Here is a 15,080-nt window from a genome sequence, read left to right as displayed (position 1 = left end):
GGGCTGGAGGGGCACTGGCTGGCAGAGTAGGGTGTTGGCAGTGGTGTGTACAGAGGGCTGGTACAGGCCGGAGTGCTAGGCCATGTGTCTATCTTTGTGGTTACTGGTGTCTTTCCTCAGGCTTCTTGGCACAAGTCCCTGCCTGCTTGGTAAGACATGGTAGTGTTCCTGCCTCCTCTGCAGCCAGGCTGCAGCCATGGGCCAGGCTCAGTTTATCAGGTGTTCCCATGTGACGCACAAATCCAAAGTGAGGCATTCACAGAGGCAGGTGTGATGAGGCCCTGTCTGACAAGGGTGCCAGCTTCCAGGTCCCCTTTCTAGGGTGACTGTGGCAGGGTACAGGGATGGCACCCTATGGCAGGCATTCATGGCATTGAGTGTGCTGGCTGAGAGGACTGCAGTGACTCCGTGTCCAGTCCTACTTGGTAGCTGCCAGATTCGGTCCTGGCTATGTAGCCTCCACATTTAGATCTCTGGTTCTCCCAGAGAGTGATTTTGGGATCAATCTAAAATCCTTTAATATGTTCCTTTTCTCCTTAAACAGACTGGGTTTCCCTGGTTTCCTCTACTCTCTGTGCCCCACCGCAACCTCTGACACCTAACGGTTTTTCCTCGGGAAAACCAGTCTGCAGGCCAGCTCGCCACTGTGCTCTGGTGCCTGGCTTTTGTGCAGATGAAATCAAGTGGGACAAACGCAGAGGGGTCCCTTGCGTAGTGTCTGTGTGTGGCCACAGAATGGGGATGGGGTGCAGGCAGGTGGGGGCAGTCCCCTGTCTGGTCTTGGGGGCAGGTGGGTTTGGGGCTGTATATATGAAGCCATCTTCTTCCTGCCCACCTGCTACCTCCCCACTGCATCCTGATGTGGGGTCTCGGCCTCGTCTCTCTCCACCACTTGTCAGGACTTGAGCAGCACCAACCATGACAGGCCAGGGACGGACCTGGAGCTCAGAGGCTCAGGCTTCCTCCCATGTCCAGACCTCCTCTGGCTGACCCACCTTTTGTGCCCAGGCCTGTGTCAGCACTATGGGGGGCACAAGGGAAAAGGCCATCCGGCCTCATCCCGCTGCAAGCCTCCAGGGATGGAAGGCACCTCCGTGGCCACGCACTGTCTCAGCCACAGCGCTCTGCTACCCAGTGAAACCTCATGCAGCCCAGCCAAAGCCAAGCAGCTTTGAGTGCCTCCCCAGCCCTCCCCAGGGCCCTGTGCATGGGGACCAGACACTGAGACGGAAACTGCCGGCCTCACACACATGCACACGAGGACACTGGAACATGTATGTGCATGCTCAGACATGGACTCTGCAAAGGGCTTGCGCCTTTGTCACCTACAAAGCATGCTGTAGCCTCTGCCAGCCTGAGGGTTGATTCTGCTCATCCTCCTGCTGAGTCCCAGGCCCCAGGTCTCAAGGGCTTTCACAGCAGGTCCCAGTGTCAGCAAAGGAAAGAATATTCTGGAAGTTTTGCATGGTGGTTCTTAGGTGGGAATTTCATGTAGGTTGGAATGTCTGGTTCTAGACCAGGAGGAGACCAAAGGAAGGAAACTGGGAAGTACTCAAGAGAGGGAGAAATAGACATGGACAAGGGGCAAAGTTGGAGACAAGAGAACGAGTGGGGTGGGGGTGGGGTGGGGTGAGGTGGGAGGCAGGGAAAGAAGGTGAGGGGAGGGCAGGGACAAGGCGGTTCAGGCCATGTCACAGTATTGGCATCATGCAGCCTGGTATTCACAGCCCAGACCAGGACTCAGCCCTGAGCACACCAAGGTGCGAAAGGGACAGGGACCCAGTGGCCGTTGGGTTCAGACTGCCCTCCTGCAGTGGGTCCAGGCTCTGCACCTTCTCTCTGGTCTGCAGACTGTGTCTTTCTTCACTCTCACTGGTGCTGATGACGATCCTCACCCCTGACACTGCATGGGGCAGACACTTCAAAGTCCCTTTGCGGTCTCAAGCCCACCAGCTATAGCCACCCAAACTGCTCTGTGTATGTGTATGATTGTGTGTGTATGTGTATGATTGTGTGTGTGTGCGCATGTGACCGTGTCCAAGTGTAGTGTGTGACCACGTGTTTGCTTGTATGTTTGGGAGTGAGTGCAGGTGCATGTGAGTGTGCAGTCCTGTTAGCCCACATTACCCATCGGAAGGCTTGCTTTGTTGGAAAAATGGGCGGAGGTCCTGGGTTGGGTCTGGGCCTGGGGAACGTGAGTCTGGAGCAGGGTGGAGACTCAGCCCCTCTCCCTCTTAGTCTGTAGAGCATTCATGAAATGGGACACCAGGAGACACCTGTGCAGAGCTGGGGTAGGGGAGGTGCAGGACAGAAGCAGGACTTCAGTCTTACATTTCCAATGGTCAACTAAACATCTCTTCCTGGTGACTCAGATTGAGTCATCGAAACTGAGCAAATCTACATCCAGATGTGGAACCTGCCCATTCCTTTCAATCTTTCTTCTGTCCTCCTGGTCCCAGAACCTGGCATCACCTTCCCAGGCTCTGAGGCTGGGTGGAGGGCAGTTTCTAGATGGGTCTTACCCTGGCAACCGAGCCTCAGCCCCATGCCTTTAGCACTCAGTGCTGTCCATGTAACTATTTATATTTTCACTTAAAGTTAAATAAAATAAAAATACCCATTTCCTCAATTGCACTGACCACGTTTTAAGTCCTCAATAGCCACTGGTGGCTGGTGGCTGGTGGCTGCCACATCGGAGGGTGCAGGTACAGAATATTTCCATCATGGCAGAATGTTCCACTGGGCAGTGTGGCGTCTAGGCTCTCTCAGTCCCCAGACTCCACCCTCTCACCTCAGGACCTTTGCTTGTTCTGGGACACTACTACCAGGACACCCAGAGCCCTTTGTCTGCTTATGGAAACCCCACCCCTTCGTCCAGGCTCAGCTTTCCCAGGAAGCCCAGAAGCCGCAGCTAGCTTGCATTGCTCCTATCTGTGTCTTCTTGCATGGTCTGGGCTCCTCCAGGACAGGGGTGTGGCTTATTGATTCCCTTTTCTTTGTCTACATCCAGGTCTTCTGTCTAGTTATCCTTTTCCCTTTCCTTGCCTACCCACCCTGGCTCGCTCTCTGCAAGCCCCTGGGTTTCTCCCTTACAGCCTCTGGTTTGTCTTCAGTCTCCTGCAGATGTGTCTTGATTTCCCTCTGTCTCCTCTCCCTCTCTGCTCTGCTTTGCTACAGAGATGCTAATTGCACCTGCAATTACCTAATTGCCATGGCAATTAGCCAGTTGCACTCTATTTTGAAGGTGCAAATGGCAAATTGCAGGCATAAGGAGGTAATTTTAGGCACAAAACTGTGCCCGGAGAACTTGGCCTCAGCCCTGGGGCCAAGGGGAGACCAGCTGGGAGAGCTAGAGCCAGTGGAGTCTGGAAGGCTCTCCCAGCTGAAGGAGGGTCCCCAAGCCAAGGGATGAGGTGGAGGTGGGGCCAGAGAGGGGAATTTCCCTCTAGGGAATTCACCTAATCTGTAGCACCAAGCAAGGCTAACCTGCCAGCTTTTAATTGTAGTGATTTTCATATTATCACTAGTGCTGATGAGGACTAATCATCCATACTCACTCAGCAAGATAGTTCAGGGAGCTGAGAGGGCAGACGTCTGACCCCCTTTCCAGGCTGGCACAGAAGTCTTGACCACAGACCTGTCCTGGGGGGCCACTACTGGGTTGTGGGATGGTGCTCCAGGGTAAATAGAGGCTGACCTGGTGCTCATGGGTATGACCACTCAATGACCTGGTGCAGCTCGGCCTGAAGAGTAAGTGCTGCCAGATTTCATGCGTGGGGCTCAAGCCCAGCCCCCTACTAACCCCCTTTTTCCAGGAGTCGGCATCGCTGGGGGAAGAAAGAAGCAAAGTGTCCATCTCCCATGGGAGACATATGTCCCAAGAGCAGCCCCTCCCGTGTGACCAGCATCCAGGTTAGCCTCCTGCTTTGAGATCAGGTGGTTGGCTATAAATCTGGACAGCGGGTGTCTGGGACCTTGGGTGTGTGAGGGGTTTGTGGGAGGTGACAGCAGCTTCTTTTGTGCCCCGGTCTGGAATCCTGCACAGGCATCCAGACCCTGGGTGTGGCTGGGTGGGGGAGGTGACTCAGATATGAGTGTCCATCGGGGAGATGAGGGTGGGAGCACTTATGGGACAGGCATCGGTGCTGCACTGGCAAGGCCAGGGAGCTCTTTCTACATAATTTGTGTGTGTTTGGGGTGGCCCTGGGGGTGCAGGTGGGTACCTGGGGGAGATGCTTGTGGCAGTGCTTTTAATCTTGCCTCTTCCAGTAATGTTGGACAAGAAAGTCCCCAAAATGATTACTGAACCCTGAAATGTGTCAGACACACCCCAGGGCTGATATTGACTCCCAATTAGACAGGGAGACAGACAAAGGAGGTGTTGTGAACTCTGCAGGGACAGAATAGGTTGGTATCCATCCACCAGCTGGGGAATTAATAAATGTGGGCTGAACAAAGGAACAAGATGCTGCCCCTCTCTGGGCCTCATTGTCTCTCCACCTGTGAAGTAGGAGGCCAGGCTTGAGAAGTCCATCCCGATGGGTCCCCTCACACACCCCGTGCGGCTCTCCTGTCCACCTTCTCGGCTAGGATCCTTGCAGGGATGCCCTTCACTCTGTGCTCCACCACCGAATCCCTGTCCCTCCAGGCACCGCTGCTTGTGCGGATGGCCCTAATTCTAGTATTGCTCTGGGCCCAGAGAACTTTGTAGCTTTGTGTCTTGGGCTCTGCTTCCCTGCTGAGGGGAGGGGTTATATTTCGGATTTGTTTTTTCTAGTATGTTGTCAAACTCTGCAAATAGGGACAGATTAGCTGGTTTTTAAAACCACAAATCTCATAAGCCTCTAAAGAGTGAAGCTGAGGCCCAAGAGGCCTTCTCAATACCATTTTGCTGGGAATAGGGTGTTTTGGGGGTGAGCTCAGAACTGGAGGGGGTAGGTGGCTGGGCTGGGCAGTAGCCCGACCTTCCCGCCAGTCCCAGTACCTCTAGCCACTTCCCCATGTTGGCCTCAAGGGACACCAAATAAACACAACAGCCAGTGTCCGAGGCCAGGAGTACAAGTTAATTAATTCACCAGGGGGAAGGAAATCTATAAATAACTGGTGGGAGCAGAGGGGGTGGGCGGGGACCGGTTTATTTGACAGCCGGTTTTGTAGAGTCTCTGCTCTGGCAATACAGGTTAATGAGCAAGGGCCTCCTTGCCAACATAACAGCGATGGAAAATAAAAAAAGAGGAACAAGTAACCCTCCCTGGTGAATCAGATGCCTCCCATTATAATTTCCACGCTGATTCTGTAGTTTCCCTGTTCCTCCTGCTCCCATGAGGCTGATGGAAACAGAACCCCCTCCCCCAAAAGGAAAGACAGGTCCTATTCTGGTTCATTCTCCTCAGAAAGGAGAGGCAGGTGGGTGGGGACAGGGAGGGCAGCTGGAGCCCAAGCCCAGGCCAGTAGATCCAGGTTACCAGAAGGTTCTTGTCACACATCTCTGTCCCTAGCCTGCCTGGCTGGGGACAGGTGCAGAAAGCTGCTCTGGGGAATTCAGCTAGCTTAAAAGTTTGTCTTGTGTGAATTGGAAAAAGGTGCCCCCTCTCTGCAGACACAACCCATGCCAAGACATTAGGACCCAGGGTGAGTGCAGGTCCCACTTGCCCTGTCCCCTGCCAGGGCGCCTTTGAGAAGTGCACACCCATGCAACCTTCTCTAATGGCACCACCCACCTCTGTCTTTCTGGAGGCAGCCAAGCCTCCCAGAGCTCTTCATGACAATTAAGTGAGGCTCCCCCTCTTCCGTCCTCCTCAGCCTCAGCCCCTTCCCCCTGGCATATGTTGGGAAAGGAAGAAGACTGAAATAAACTGCAGTGCCTTGTGCAAGTCACAGCTACTCTTCCCCCTGGGTGGCTGAGAAACTCCCCTTGGGAGGTGGAGGTGAGCATAGAAAGATGGGCAGCACTGTGCCAGACTGCTGACCAGGGTGGCCTGCCCCTGCACTTGGGCGTTTGTCTTGTCTCACTGGGCCCACGTCTTGGTGGCATCTGTGGAAGGAGAAAGACCTCATTCCATGTGACGGAGAAGGGAAGCGAGCAGGTGTAGGGGTGCTCCACCTGCCTGCTGGGATGATGGGGTGAGGCCCCGGCTCCCCATGACAGGCCGCCCCAGGACCATACCCATCTGGGTGCCCTTTCCGCCACACTGAGGTTCCGTGACATTTTGCATGGCAGATGTCAAGCGCAGATTAAAAGCCAGTCTGTCTTGCTATTATTCCTAATTACCCACTCAGTAGCTAAAGGTCCCTGCAGAGGAAATTGGCTCTGTCTCAGACCCTGGCCTCACGACTCATGGAGAAATTCCTTTTTCTGTGGTTTTTTGTTGTTGTTGTCCTTTGTTTGTTTTCTTCAAATCTCCACAGTGAAGCTGCTCTGCCTAGCGCAGCCCAGCCCAGCATTCCTATGCACACACTCACCGGGCCCCCCTGTGCCCTCCGCTTCACCCGCTCCACCCTGGCTCTCAGGACAGGGGCTGATATCGGGCCCTGCTCCACCCACACAGCCTGCCTCATTCCCACCACTTCATCTGGGGCAACAGCCATCTCAGGGGCTCCCTTGCTGCTCCTCCCTGCATCTGCTGGTCTCACCAGCATCGCAGGGCCAACGGCCGGGAGGTGACTGCCCTTTCACGTTCCTGTTTCTCTCTGGATGAGGGACAACAGGCAGGCTGCAGGGTGTGGGAGGGCAGAGCAGGCTGTACTGAGCAACAGGACAGAGGAACCGGGCAGCACTGTGTGGCCCGCTTGGGGCCCTGACACAGGCCCAGCTGCCCCAGACTCAGCATCCCTGCACAGCCGTACCGCACCCCACCCAAGTCCTCACTGCTCACGCAGCAGAGGGGTGGCCACCCACACCCATCGCTTCTTCCTGGCTACCTGTCTCCGCCACAGAGTATCCCCTGCCAGCTCTGGACCTGCACTCACCTCTGCAGACACCCGTTCAACCCACTCGCCCCTTATCTGCTGTTCCTCAGCCTCTCCTGGCTCCTGGCCAGCAGCCTCTTCTGTGTTGAAAACATCCCTTTCTTGACCCGTTGGCCCTTTTTGGCTATTGCCCCATCCCGCCTTTCTTTCACAGCCAAACCTCGTAGCCAGGGGCGTCTGTGTATGCTTTTCCCACTTCCTCACCTCCCACCTCCCTCAGTCTGGCTTTGGCCCCTCCAGACCCTCGAACCCAGCCTCTCACAGCCACCTCTGACTTCCTTGTTGCTAAATCTAGTGGACACTTTGAACTCCACATCCCACATGGCCTGTGGACAGGGCCTGACCCTGCCAACCACTTCCTCTTCCAGACACACTTCTCACCCTGGCTGCTGGGCCCTGTCGTCTCCCTGAGGCCGCTCTGTCTTGATCACATGCACAGCATCCTCCTCCTCCTCCTCCGCGTGTGTTGCCTACTGCTGGCCCTCGTTCATGAGCACATCTTTGTGGGCTGTGTCTGAACTGATGACTCCCATGTCTTTCTCACCTGTGCCTCTCTCCTGGCCCTTGAGTCAGCATTCCACTGCCCTCCAGATATCTCACCAGACACCTCAAACTTGGCTGCTTCAAAACAGAGCACATTATCCTTCCTCCCAAACCAACAACTCTTCCCCTCCAGCCTGGGCCAGGAATGGGTTTCACTTCCTCCCAAACTCAAATGACAGAAATCAGATACTGCCCCTCATTTATATCCAGATTAGCGGTCACCTCTGACTCTTTCCTCACTGGGCAGACTTCCTCCATCCCAGGCAGGGCACCCCAGCCGCCTCGCCTCATCGGTCTCCCTCCCTCCGGGTTCTGTTCCCCATAGCACAGCTGGAGCAAACTCTTTAAAAATGCCTGCTTGATTTGAATGCTGTTCTGCCTGAAAGCTTTCAATAGCTCCCTGTGGGCCCCAGGAATAAATTCAACATTCTTATCATGTCCTTCCAGGGTCCTGGGACAGGTGTCTCTCTCCTCTGTCCTGCACACAGAAATACTGGCCATCCTTGGGGTTCTTTGGTCTCCCATGACCCCATCCGTTTGCCTTTCCTCTGGGACACCGGGGACACGCCCCCACGTCTTTGCCTGTGCTTCCACCTTCACCTCCCAGCACAGCTGTCACTGCCCAGGGACCTCTCCCAGAGCACCTGCCTTCCCCCATGCTCCCAGGCCGGGCACCTTACAGCCCCAAGCTGGCTCCCCACTAACCCTTTCCCCCTCGGGTGGTTAAATGTCCTCTTCTCTTGGCCATTTCACCAGAAACCGCCCCAGAGCCCAGAGCCCAGAAGGTGCATCAACGCGCTGAAGGAACACAGCGCTGGGTGCTGGGGTCTGCAGACTCTCGGTGCTGGATGCCTCCTGGCTAGGGGGTGGCCATGGTCTGGGACCTGAGAATGTGCCCCCATCTTACCCCATCTTACTTTCTTCACTTACTGGTAGCATTTATCCTGAAAGATCTTCCTGAGCACTCGCTGCATTTGACCACAGTGTGATCCTGAGGCCACAGCCCTGCCCTCAGGCAGCCCCCCAAATATCTGGAGGGGGCTGCGCACACAGCCCCAGGTCCCAGCCAGGAGGTGCTGAGCTGTCCTTGCCACAGAGTCCTGTCTGCGCCCATCAGGTGGCTCACCCTTCTGAATCTACATGGGCTTCTAGACCTTTCCTTCTCTCACACCTCTGAGAGAAGAGGCCACATCCTCATTCCTTCTAATCCCTCAAAGGGCCCAGAACTAGGGAAGGGGGCAGGGAGCAACACACCCTGCCCTGCTGGAAAGATAGGTCGAATCCAAATAAAAGACAGCTCCAATGTCAGGGACTGACCAGGGGCACATTTTCTAGCCTGGTAAGGGTCCCCTCAAAAAGGCATGACGCGTCGCCTTATTGCAGTCTGCTCATTACCCAGTGGGTGTGTCCTCATCTACAGACTGGAAGGACGAGGGATGGCGCCTCCAGAAAGCTGCCATAAGGCTTCCTGAGAGTGGGCGTGGCACCTGACACCCAATGACCTGCAGCAGACAGCAGCTCTCCGAGCTGTTATTATCAGGACAGATATTCCCATTAAGAGGATGGACAAGCTGAGGCTCTGAGAGCAATCTGGACAGCCCGTCTGTGGGAGAAGCGCATTTTTCTTCAGGGCACTTCTTTTTTCTTCCAGGCTCAGGGCCCTGTGCAGTTCAAGCGATCAAAACCCAAATAAATGCCCCAAGGGGCCCAGAGCACCATCCCTGCTCTCTGCTCCCTCGTGGACAAGGCCCTGAGACCCCAACCTCCCCGGCATTTCTCTCTCCACCATAATCCTGTGTGAACCAGAGACAGCTGAACACTGCCTTGGAAATGTGTACAAAGAGATGGCCGGCCTCTGAGACCGGCCGCCCCCTCAATCAATGTCCCTCCCCACCCTCAAGAGATCAATACAGCTAATGCAGCAATCTGGAGCCTGAACACTGTAGCTCGTGAACCTGCTGTTTATTTTCCTCCCAATTTCTCTCTTCGCCTCCAGCCCTCCCTGATAACCTACAGCCCCCACCCCGAGTGGCAGCCGGCAAGACGGTTGGCCTCGCTGGAGTGCGACCCTGAGGGTGAGCGGGAGGAGGGTGAGCTGGGCGCTGTCATCCTTCAGCTGGCTGCTGCGGAGCCCTTAATGAATATGAATCTCCTCCTCCTCCACGGAGCCAGCCCCATCAGATTCCTTCACACCTCGCCGAGCCCAGAAAGGTTACTCAGAATTAAATGTAAATCACATATTTACTGGTATGAATCAGATCACAGTGTCACTTTCTCCCAACAGAGAGTTTAATCACGCTGCAGCCCCGAGGGTTTCTGCTCTCCTGTGGCTGCACCTGGGCTCACAGGCGATCGGCTCACAGCCCTCCAACGTGGGGGTGAGGTTGGGGGTCCTCACAGCCTGCGAGAGGGTGGCAGGCACAGCGGGAGGCCTGACACCGGTGTGCCCAGCCCTTTAGTGCCCAAGTCACGACTGCCTTTTAATATCACATCAGTCGACAGCAGTCACCACGGGCTAGGCAGCGCCTTACATGCTGTGGCTCTTTAATAAATATTGGATAATCACAGGAACATCTCTGCTAAAAGGTTGTTGGCTGTGACCTTCCTTCCCAGGCTCATGTGTTTCAGGACCCGGTGGGAGGAAAGCGAGGGACACATGAAAGGGTGTCATCAGTGTTGCTCTGTGTCGAGAGGCAGTGGAGATGGAGGACTGCTGGCTTTGGAGCCACGAGACCTGGCTCAGAGCCAGGCTCTGACACTCGCTCAGCAGCCGGACTGCGGGGACTTCACCTTCATGCAGGTTCTTTGTCTATAAAGCGGAGACCTGACGCAGGGCCTGCTGCTCCGCCACAGTGAAGTAGTCTGCAAAGGTGAGGAGCAATGACCACAAGCTCAGTGTAAATGCCACCAGGCAAGGAGTAAAGGGACTCAGGCCTCAGCCCCAGTTCTCTCACTTTACGGATATGTGGTCCTTAGAATAACCTTCAGGTCCTTTGAGCTTCAAGTTCACATGAGCAAAATGGAAATAATGCAGCCTTTCCTGATAGAGGCTGGACTAAATGAAAGAAAGACAGATCTGCAAACTCTTAAGTGCTAAGCACAGGTAGGGAGCTGTGTGAGGGTCATTCCCCAGAGCTACAGCAGTACGCTGGGGACAACAGCTTTCTCCAGGATGTCACTGTCCCTTCCTTTCCCAAGCGTCTTCACTTGGAGGCCGGTCTCCAGGCTAACATCTGTACATTCAGAGAGCTCTTTGCAGTTTGCAAAGCAGTGTGCAAGGCAGGCACTTGCAGTTTACTTAGGAGGACACAACAGGGCTGGAGTTCTTTGGTAGCCCCAGCTCCTCACAAGGAGGTGTGGTGGAAGAGTAGGCTCGTCTGCCAAAGTCTGTGCCAGAGTGCCCTCCCCAGAGCTGAATGGCCGGATTGGGCTTCCTCCACTGGAGTATTTCCTAATTGGATAACTATTTCCCAGAAAACTGAGTCCACATTGTCTGCCCAGGAAGCTAGACCCCAGTGTGTGTGTGTGTGTGTGTGTGTGTGTGTGAGAGAGAGAGAGAGTTAGAGTTTAACCCAAGAAACAGATGTCATTTCTTTATGTATCAGGAAGCCTCTTTTCACCAATTTTAAGGAACAAAGATCTCTTGGGCTTAAAGTCAGGGAATGTTCGCTTTATAGCCAGTCCCAGTCTTGGAAACGCCCTGCCTTTGTTTAGGGGCTCAAGTTAAGGATACATCCACTAGATTTAGAATTCATCTCTTAAACCTTAGCTGGACATGAATAGGAAGTGAAGTCATGATTTTAGGGGAAAGAAAGTCTCTTCTAGTTATCTATTTCTGTTACCTATTTTGTAACAAATTAACCCACAACCTAGTATGGTAAAACAAAGCCTAATTTTTAAATTTATAGCTTCTGGAGTCAGAAATTTGGACAGGGCAAAGTGGAGATGCTTGTCTCTGCTCCACCAGGTCTGGGGTCTCAGTTGGGAAGATTTACATCCTTGTGACTTAACCTGTTGGGGGTAGAGGCAGATGGAGCTTTCTTAACTCACCTCACTGACACCTGGGTTGCAATGTCCAGCCCAAATTTACGGGAGATTAATTAGATCCCATCTCTTGGTGGGGTAGTGGCAAGATTGCATTGCAGAACTGCACATGGAATTCCAGTTGCCACTATTTTGGAAAATACATTCTGCTACAAGATCTGTTGTTGCTTTAAATTAAGCCACTGAAAAATCAATCAACCAACCATGAAATTGCCAAACATGTCCTGAGCATCTCCAAAGTGCAAGGCACTGAGCCAGCAGACATAGTAGGGAGAAAATATAGACTCTAATGCTTACAGCCAGATTCCACATTCGTAAAATGGAATTCAATTAGGGAATCAATTGATGGCAAGAAACAGAGACCCAATTCAGGCAACTCAAGTAAAGAAATATTTATTGTCAGGTCATTCAGAGGTCCCCTGGAAATTTAAGGACAGAATCCTAAAGTTACTTCCAGAAGTCATGAGACTCAACTAGGAAGCCATCAGCAATGGAAACAGTCCTCCCTTTGTCTCCTAGGACCACATGAGGGAATTCACTTCTCTTGGGCAATCTCTCTATGGCCTTCTCCCTCTTCTTTCTACCTTCCAGAGGCTCTCTAGTCCTCTCTCACAGCTCATGACCCATAGTGGCCACCATGACTCAAATTCTACATCTTGCCCTTTCAGCTCTTAGTATGCTATACTCAGAATCCCAATCCCCAGTCCAGACTGGCCCAGCCACTTCCTGTAGATTATAGGTTGTTGACAAGTCTATAAATAAGATACTTTTGCATCAGGTGCCTATTTCTTGATTCCATCAGGCAAGGGACACAGGGAATTCCATGGGATGAAACACAGAAACATGGTCCTGGCCTTTCAGTAGGGTCTATGGGTGATACTCTATCTCTTAACAAGAATTCATACAAGTATGCTGTTATAAATTTGTGTAGTGCACTCTCACTGGACTTTGGGGAGAATGAAGTTGATAAAATGGGAGGAAAGTACTCTTTAATCTATAAACTGTTGCAGAGAGGGGACCAACATTACATTTAACTCATTTATTTATTCAAGAAATATTTACTCAGCACCTGCTAGGTACCTGAAATCATTCTTGGAACTAGGAACAGAGACGCACACATGTTAGACCTCACTCTTGCCCTCCTAATTTCTGTGGTTATACATAAAGGCATGGTATACAGACTCTGTGTAAGCCTAAATAGCTTTAAATCTGATGACACAAGGCATAGACACACTAGAGTTTAATAAAATACCCTACAAGCAAATCAGAGCACACTGAAGTAATATTTTTACTGACTGGACTGGCAAAGAGTAAATACACAATGAGAGTGGTGTGCACAAAAATGAGCACACTTCCACATTATCACTGAGAATGAGAATTGATAGAAACTAAACTTCAAGTGGGACCATTTGAAAATATCCTTGAAGATTGCAGATTAACCTCGACCCCTGCTCTAGGAAGCTGTAATTCTGTGTGTAGGGAGTTATTTGTTGTGGTCCATTCTGTGATTTCAAATGACTGGAAACCACCTAAAGTTCTATCAATAGGAGAATGGTTAAATAAATTTTGACACATCCATTAAATGAACTCCTAGGTGGTTATAAACCACAATGAGAAACCTCTTCATGTGTTTCTATGTGAAGATGGCTTGAATATACATTGAGTTGAACAAGTAAGGAACAGAACACCAATTGTGTTTAAAAATGGTGGGGGTGGGAAGATAAACACCCACATATGGATTTGCTTGTATAAGGAGAGAGTGTCTCTAGAAGAATTCACAAGAAATTAAACACAGTGGTTTTCTACTGGAAAGGAAATTAGTGGTAGAAGGGAGGCTGTCTATGCTATATTTTAAACATATTTTTAATTTTGGAATTATTTTAATATTTTATGGATTCAAAAAATTAAGTTTGAAAAAGCGACAAAAATAAAACGTAATATCCTACTAGGTCTTATAAGTGCATGTGATTAAAATAGGATGACTTCTTGAGACTAAGTGAAGGCTCTGCAGCACATCTGGGCCACGGTCTGAGCTGCCTGTCACTGGGCCCATAGGACCCGAAAGGTCCAATGGTGCTAGAGGGCTGCAAGGCAGACAAGGGTGCGTGATGGAGACTCGGGCAAGCAGCCACAGGAGAGTTATAAGACAGACCTCTGGGCTTTTGGAGCAAGGCCATTTTCCTCACGGCAAAGAACTTTTGCTCTGGGTGCCAATGGAAATTGGCATGGGACACCGAGTGACAATGGGACTCAACCTGCCCATCAGGATCTGAGTGTTGGATGCACCAAGTTGTAAGGTTGAGTAGTTTAGTTATGATGGAAATGGCACATTTGGGATCAAGCCCAAGTGTGTTCGGAGGCATAAGTAAAAAAGACTACATTTTCAGGGATCATTCTTATGGTTTGATACTAGAGAAGTTTCTCTGAACATATGGAGCACCCAAAACCACAAGGAGGAGGCGCAGTAGAAGGAAAACCAAAAAAGAGACATGAGTAAATTACACAAACATGTGCCCCACAGAGCGCATCGATTTCTTTCAATGAATAGCTATGATTTCACGGGGAGAGACTCTCTGATCATCTGATGGAGACGGAGAAAATGAGGGCCTGGTTCACAGATGAGTCGTCAGCATGATGCTTCATCATGAGTTAAAAACAGACTGTGTGCTGCGTTACAGACCCTAACTGGACGGCGCAAAAGGGACATCAGCGAAAGGAAATCCCCTGGGTGGGCCGAGCTGCAAGGAAAAGTGACCCGAGAAAAGCATATACAAACCTCGGTTGTGGAATATCTTTCATCTCCAACAGTTCGGTTCTTAACCAAGTTGTCCATGGGAAAAGAATGTCTTGGTTGTCGAATAAAACTTCAGTTCTCAGCCCAACAGCCCTTTCATGCTGACAGAGTGTGATTCGGTTTTCAAACTGATTTTCAAACAAGTCGCTTTTTGAACAGCCTTCCTAATGAGTTAAGTCCGAGAACCAAGCATCCACGTCTGAGATGCAATGGTGAGTTTGGCTGTTTGGGCAGGGGACAGAGAGAAAGAAAATGGGAAGCTTGGGATGAGAATGTCTGAGAAAAAGGTATACGAAAGGACTTAGGATAATAGGCACATAGCAGGCAGTTTGGGGTCTGACGTTAATTGCCGCCCCCGGGGAGACATTAGCAACCAGGAAGGCAGGACGTGCAGCCTGCAGGTGTCAGCCCGCTCTCTCCACAGCCGCTGGTGGCAGGGATGGGAGCCGTGAGTAGCCCCTCTCTCTGAGGCTCGGTCTCATTACTTGATTAACTCGAATCCAGCGTTGCCCAAACTTATTAGAACACGTAACCTTTCAAAAAATGTTTTTCTAAATAACAAATATTTACATCCTGTGGCATGCTCTGCTTTATAGAGTGGTTTATAGCATAGTGTTTGGAAAAATACTGAATAACTCAATCCCTACATTTGACTGTGGAGGGAAACCACAGACCAGAGAGGTGACTCAGCTTGTCCAGAGGCACACAGCAGGAGCTAGGAGACATTCTG

The 15,080-nt window shown here is 51.6% G+C and overlaps 1 pseudogene; it reads left to right on the top strand.

Moving 5' to 3' along the window:
• Positions 1–13,927: 13,927 nt before the first annotated feature.
• LOC150015743 (small nucleolar RNA U3) lies at positions 13,928–14,025 on the top strand (annotated as a pseudogene).
• The last annotated feature ends 1,055 nt before the right edge of the window (positions 14,026–15,080 follow it).

This window comes from Furipterus horrens, unplaced genomic scaffold (assembly GCF_987537825.1).
Source record: "Furipterus horrens unplaced genomic scaffold, mFurHor1.1.pri manual_scaffold_3, whole genome shotgun sequence".
In the NCBI taxonomy this organism is placed as follows: domain Eukaryota; kingdom Metazoa; phylum Chordata; class Mammalia; order Chiroptera; family Furipteridae; genus Furipterus; species Furipterus horrens.
This window is presented reverse-complemented; position numbering and strand designations above follow the sequence as displayed.